At 34.7% G+C, this 7,751-nt stretch overlaps 1 pseudogene; it reads left to right on the top strand.

Moving 5' to 3' along the window:
- The first annotated feature begins 738 nt into the window (after window positions 1–738).
- LOC122101044 lies at window positions 739–838 on the top strand (annotated as a pseudogene).
- Window positions 839–7,751: the final 6,913 nt, after the last annotated feature.

Below are 7,751 nucleotides of genomic sequence, written 5' to 3'. Positions count from 1 at the left end.
TTCTTGTAACTATGAAAATATTTGGTGAATGAAAGGGAGTAGTGTAAATTCCTGCCTGGATGGATGGTAGACTGGCCAGGACATTAGGTAATCATGCTTATGAAAAATTTTTTCACCTTCTTGACTTTAGCCTCTTTTGAAATGTTAGGTATAAAAAAAACAATTATATTTTGATAAAATACTTTCTAGTCTAAACGATTCTGTCTTAACTGTTTATCTTTCTATGATCCCTTTTAAGCAAGATTAGTTTTGTTCCAATAAGAAAATCTATGCTGTCAGGGTAAGATATTCTGGTTGGTCTGTTGCTACATGGAAGAAGAGTAAAGGGTCAGTTAGATATTTTTGCCAGTAAGACCTCATTTAGGAATTTTTAAGCTGCAGAAGTTTAGAAGTAGCTCTTAAGCAAGGCTTACTTTGCATTCATTAGCTCCACAAAGATAATTCAGTAGATAAATAAGTACTTGAAAAGCCATCATCTTTGGTCCTAGCTAAAAAGGCTTCCAAGTATGATCAAATTTAAAATGAAAAAGACTTAAAATAGTCATTGACAAAAAATTTGCAAATGTGAGCAATCGACCAAACAATATAAGTTTTTTTCCAATGTACATAGAATTTTAGCGAAGTAAGATCAATAGTATTTTTAGGAACAATAAGGTTTCCTAGTTACAAACAGTCAACTAAGGATATATGCCTGTATAAAGACTGCATCATTAAATACTTAAATTTATAGGATACTACATGCTTCAGCAGCACGTTTACCCAAATTACAACAATATAGAGATTAACATGGCACTTGCACAAGGATGATATGAAAATTTGTGAAGTATTCCATATTTTTCATTCTTCAGATGCAAGAAATGAAAATCAGTTATTAAAATATTGATTACAAAAATACAAATGTAACAGTAACTGAAAGTTAGTTTGACATCAGTGTACTAAATCCTCAACTTAGAAAGGCCTTTACATAGCATAATCTTTACAAAACTTTTGAAATTAGATATCATTGTCATTTTATCCCAAAGAAATAAAATACTATAAGGACTTAGGAAAAAAAGGAATCTTAAACTGTTTCTATATGGAATGCTATCTGAAATAACACATTTAATAATGAGCCTATATATTATAAAACAATATAGAATTCAAAGTATCTTATCAAGGAGCGAATGAAATACATTATGGACATTATACAAACAAAATACCGATTATTTTAAAATATAAATTTTTCATACAAGCACAAGAAATATTTTAGTTTCTGTACTACTCATTTCAACACATAAGTTAAAATGATTTCTGATTTAAAAAATCACAAACTCTGCAGAAATCATTATAGATGTGTACAAACAAATCTTGAATACATTTTGACATCAAAGTCAGACAATTCACTTGGAGAATACCATGGAATCCATGAATTTTTATTTATTTATTTATTTATTTTTTTGCCAGTCATGGTGCCTGAACTCTGGGCCTGGGCACTGTCCCTCAGCTCTTCAGCTCAAGGCTAGTGCTCTACCTCTTGAGCCACAGCATCACTTCCAGCTTTTTCTGCTTATGTGGTGCTGAGGAATCGAACTCAGGGCCTCATGCATGCAAGGCAAGCACTCTACCACTGAGCCACCTTCCCAGCCCCGAATCCATGAATTTTTAAAGTAAGATATTGCCGTTGCTTTTTATTGTGAAAATATTTTGTACAGACAAAAGATGGATTGGCATTTTTGAAATTTAAGAAACTTAACCGAACCATTAAGATTTAGGAGAACAATTTTTACATCCTTCCACAAATTCAAAGAGGTAGTGATACATATTCATCCTTTTGGCATTATCAAATGCATTTCCTTCCAAGTTCTTCAGACCTGGTTTGACATAATGCTTCAATAGAATGAGATCCAGCATATCTTTGCTTTTTCTATTCCAAGCAGCAAGATGCAAGGGGGTCAAGAGGACTTTAGTTTGAGCATTAGTATCTGCATCATGATGAACTAAGAGAGAAGCCACTCTGGTATTATTCCACATATAAGCACTGTGCAGGGGTGCCCAGCCATTCAGTTATTGCATGAATATCTGCCTTGAGCCACCAACTCATGGACAATATCTAAGTGTCCACTGTAGGCTTCCTGATGAAGAAAGGTATACTCATCATCATCCCTAGTATTCACATGAGTGTCCTTTTTGGAAAGTAGTCTCTGTACTGTAGTAAGCTAATTATTTTCAGCAGCCCAAACAAAAATTTGCTTGAATACTTCTCCATATTTTTTTGCAAATGATACCATTCCTCACTTTTTGATCTTGTTCCTTGTCTTCATCAGAATTGCCTAACCAGAGACATTGAGTACCAGTGGGAATGAGGTACACATGTATTCCCCAATAGTTCACGTTGGTTGAACTGGTCAGAAAAATCCAGTGAATTTTCTACATCTGTTTTTTTCACTATGTTTTTTTTCCCTTTTTCCATTTTTACTATTCGAAATTATTCTAACTGGAGAGTAGGGAATTGATAGAAACAGAGGAAAGGTTTTCCTCCATATTCAAAGGTACAGACTGAAATTGAGGACCAGTGGTGTCTTCATGTGCAGCTTATTCTAGGAATGAGAAAATATGTAAATGATTTGGGAAATGCCAGAGCAGAAAGTGAAATGATGAAACCAAAAATATAAAAGCAAAATAAATTAGGATAATTATGGAGCAGTTATATTATCTATGAGAACCATGAAAGGGAGAGAGGAAGTGAGAGACCCATGTGCAATGACCTATCTAGCCACAAAATCCATGCCTCTGATCAATTTATAGAACAAACAATTTTATTTTTCAAAAGAGATAGAAATAGAATTTATGTATTTACTTGAAATTAGTAAATACATTTTTAATAACCTACATAAAGAGACATAGATTTGACCAAATTACAGACAAAGATCTAAATCCCTGATAATTCTAGCAACAGATCTGACTGAAATCAGTCGAATCAAATTTTTCTTGTACAGTGAAGGAATAGGTCCAGGCTAGGAAAGCAGCTAGAGAAGTCAGGCCGATTGTATCTGGGACAAAACTTTGTGGAAAATGGTATCAAGGATTAATTGCTGGTGATCCACTTGCACTGGAACTGTGAATCTGAACTATTGCTTGCTGATTCTGAACTATTGCTTTAATCATTATATGTTCCAAGAAGAAAAGGTGAGATTTAATTGATAGCAAAGGATTAGTAATACACTTTGACTTCTCATTAAGCACCTTCCATCATCAAAATCACATAACGACAATAGACAGACCTACTTTTTTAGATGAAAACAAGTGTCTTTAAAAACAAGGTAATTAAGTATTCCTACAAAGGACTTCTATTTTACTACTGCATTATACAGTTTTTTTCTAATGTTGGGTAACAAATAATGGATCTATTAGAAAGCTCTTAAAGCTCATATGTTCAGTAGTGAGTTCTCTTATATTATATCATGGTATTTTTGTTTATGGTTTTAAGAAGAAAATTACTAGCTTAAATTTCTGACAGGACAATATCATCACTGTACAACTTGCTTCTATACTCTAAGTTTTAAATTACTATCTAAGTATGTGCATTAGATAGCTTTAGAGGAAAAACTAGAAGCCACACTGGTGGCTCATGTGTTTATCCTAGCTAATCAGAAAGATGAAATCTGAGGATTGTGGTTTGAAACCAGACCAAGCAAAAAAAAGTCCATTAGATTCTGATTTGAAAGTAACCAGCAAAAGCTAGAAATGGAGCTGTGGGACAAGCAGTAAAATTCTAGGCTTGAGAAAACTAAAAAAAAAAAAAAAACAAATTCTGGGACAGAGCCAGGCCCTGAGTTCAAGCCTAGTATTAGCACCAAACAAATGAACGAATGAATTAATTAAAATAAATTAATTGGTCACATGTGGCAAGGCAAGTAAAATGTAAAACCCATGGTGACTGGATTGTGTATTATTTTGTAATAAGGCAAATTTACGTTTGTCCTAATCACTAATATTTTATTTGTACTTTTTTGTACAAAACCCTGAATTTAGCATGCAAGTATATATGTGTACATGTGCACTCATGTGTGTATGTGTATATGTGTGCGTGTGCTCTTGCAATGTTGCTTGCCAATGTGGACAGTGTGATGTTGAAAAGAGCTAACTGTGTTGCAATGTAATTATTTATCAGTGTTCTGTCATTTTATTTCTGTGGAGCCACCCTTCTGTACATTTTATTTGTCAAATAATTACATCATCATGATCAAAGCATATACAATATTAAGTTAGATAAAAAGTGACCACTTTCAGATCTTACTATATGTTAGGTGAGAAGATACAGATATAATTAGGTAGTAAGTTATTGCTATAAGATGACTGTCAGCACAAAATATGTATTTGACCTCTTAAATTGGTTATACTTTTAAGATATACTCATGGAGTGAGTTTGACTGACTTGACCAAACAGTTATTACTCTCTAGTTATTCCTGTCAAACACAAGGTAAATAAACTCTTTCCGGATTTCTGTTGAAAATAACTTTCTTTATAACATCATATCTATTCTCACTAAGATAATCAACCATGTATTTATTAGGTTTGAATATCCGATCATATTGACTGAAAATCAGTATTGTGGATATGCTTGTTAGATATACCTTTCAAAAACAAACAAACAAAAAGCATGTGTCACCTCCAGATAGTGGATGCATTTGAAGTTGTTTTGTATATGCAATGGGATCTTCACTAATGGCTCTTTTGTGGGAGTAACTATCACAACTTTAACAAATAGGGCTTTTCGATTATCTTTTCCAATATAAATAACAACCCAGAGAGTCTTGCAATTTCTGAAAAGCCTTTGAATATTTTAGTATTATTTCAGTTCATTGACTATAGAGCTGAAGACATTTCTGAAATAAATATTGTTAAGATCTGAAGATGTAAGTGGGTATATAGGCTTTTTTATGAATCATTTTATGAAAATCCAGTTTTTAGGAAAGTAAATGAAATAGAATAAAAGAATGTAAGTGAATTTGGTGGCGGGTGAGCAGATTCTACTCAACCCCAGCAAGAACTGACAAGAAGCAGACCTCTTTATCCTGCAGTTCGCAGACAAGGGACAACCCAGGAACCAAGACTCGGTGTGAGTAGAAGCCTGACATCTTCATTCCTTCTCAGGGAGCAAAGGAGGGAAGGCTACCCACCCCCCACTACCAGAGATCTCCATCTTTGATACTAACAAAGTCCTGGCTGAGCTGCTAGCTCCAACTCAGGACTTAGAAGAAAACAAGAGTCATTTAGCAGGTCACAGGAACCTAACCTGACCTGCTAGACTCCGCTCCACCCAGCGAAAAGTCATCCAGCCTGGGCGGAGCAAGCTCTGCCAGCCCTAGGAGAGGATTTCTCCCGGGATAAACAGAGCCAGAAGCTGCCCCTCTCTACAGTAGGCTTGACAATCAATTTAAATTCAGTAAACTTAAACCCTGAGAAAGGCTCCAGGCTGGGCTCTGTGAGTGTCTCACAAGCTAGCCCCTCTGTGAAAAGCTACTATTTGCTGAAAGGCCTCAACCCTATCCAGAACCTAGCCTCAATACAGCATCTCAAAACTAGAGGAAACAGCCATCTCCCACTTTTGTGATACTCACAGCAGATCTCCCTCCCATTGAACCAGCATGGGAGGAGGATCACAAAATCCTGGGTAAAGCAGAACATTTTTCTGCCTGCTCAAACTAACTGACTTAAGAAACCAACCAAGCCACAGGAAAATCAAACACCACAAACAGACAAGAGACTCCAACTAGAGACTGGTTATGGACACAAGGGAGATAAAGATCTTCCCATCCTCCCAAAAAAATCAAAGAACTATTTTTTAGTTTTTTATAAAAAAAATTTCCAAAATTTTTTTTATTTTTAATTTTTAACATTTTTAAAAATAATTTGTTTTCTATTAAAATTTTTTCTTCCTCTTATAATTTTTATTTTTGAGGTATAAGTGTTTGTGCTTTTTTTCTTGTTTTTTTCTTTTCTCTTTTTATAAATTTTTTTGTTTAGTTCTACTGACTTTTTAATCCTTTTTTTTCTTTCCTTCTCATTCTTTTCACCTTTTCTTCTCTTTTGTTCTTTTTTACATTACTTAATTGCTATTCTGCTCATCCTCAGATATACTCATAGTCGATTATTAGACCTTATCACCCATGTGTATACACTTAATCCAGAAATTTGTTACTCAGATCAAAACCTTTTAGACTTAAATTCCTTAATACAAGTACTACTTCTTTATATCTATATAATATTTTAAGCATTTCTATTTTTGTTTTTCATGTCTCCTTTCTGTCCCTAGGCTTATCTTATCCTCTACAAGTTCTTTTCTGAATATTAGGTTTGTATTTTGCATAATTTTTAAGTTTTTAAGTGTTTTTTAATTTTTAATATTTGTACTTCTATTTTTTTCTTGTCTCATTTTTACTTTCTTTTTTCTTTTTTTCCTCTTGCTCTACTATCATTCTATTCAACCTATTTCCTGTTTTGAGATTAGGACTTAGTTAAGTTAACTCACCCTCTGCCTTTCCACATCCCTGTATTCCTATTTTTGCCCATATCTCTCCCTAAACCTGATAATTCCTGGTTGGCCAAATTCTTCTTTGCGGTTCGTAGCCCATTAATACATAGTTGTTTGATGTTGAATAAATATATCTGTTGAACTAGAGTGTATCTTCAGACTTTTAACGGTGCAACTACAGACTTTGTTTGATGTTTACCTTAAGATAGTGTTCTAGCACAAAACTGGTGTTACTTTCATCACAAATGGGCAGGGCAAGCCGGAAAAACACAAGAAAAATGGCAAGTCCGGGTATCCTACTCCCACTCATGATACTCAGGGTACAGAACAGATAATGAATAATCCATTGGAGAGTTCCCAAAAAGCTCTAGAAATACTACTGGTAAACATTGTAAATGGAAAGATTGAAAACCTGCAAAGGACTCTGTATGAGCATGATAGAGAGAGAGAGACGAGGCAAACCAAAGTTCAATACAGGATTATCATGAGCATGAGGAAGATACTCAAAGATTCATACAAGAATTGCGTGAACAGCTTGAGAACACTCAAAGAGAAATAAAGGAATGGCATTAGAAGGCTGAGACCAGTCAAAGAGATAGAAAGGAATTGGGGGAGCTGGCCGGGAACAGACAAAGAGAAAGTCAGGAATGGCGTGAGCAGGCTAAAAATACTCAAATAGAGCAACAGGAATCGAGTGATGTGAGGAAGCTAATCAAAGAGTAATGCAGAAATTGAGATACCAGGATGAGAATGCACAAAGATCACTAAAGGAAATCATGGAATCCATAAACCGAGAGCTGAAAGAACTCAGAGAGTCCACAAAGGGAATGCTGAATGCAAACCAACAGAAGGAATGGGAGACCAATGAAACTATAACCAATCAACTAGGTGATTTGAGAATAAACACTGAACACCAAATTAAGGAAGTAAAGAAGTTCATACAAGATCTAAAATAAAACTCCAACAAAGAATTTGAAGCCATCAAAGACAACCAACTAGAAGGAAAAGAAATAAAAAACAAAGTAGAAAGTCTTAACAGTAGGTTAGACCGTGCAGAAGATCTAATCTCGGGGATTGAAGACAGCCTAGATATTATAAAGAAAGAACATCCAATCATCCAAGAAAAATCCACGAAATATGATAGATCTATTCAACACTTCGAAAACACCATCAGAAGGCCTAATCTGAAGATAATGGGTGTAGAAGAGCACCTAGAGACAGAAGTTAATGGTCTAG

This window comes from Dipodomys spectabilis, unplaced genomic scaffold, assembly GCF_019054845.1.
Source record: "Dipodomys spectabilis isolate Male_0828 unplaced genomic scaffold, ASM1905484v1 ptg000620l, whole genome shotgun sequence".
NCBI lineage: Eukaryota > Metazoa > Chordata > Mammalia > Rodentia > Heteromyidae > Dipodomys > Dipodomys spectabilis.
Note: the sequence above shows the minus strand (reverse complement) of the source record. Positions and strands in the feature narration are given on the sequence as shown.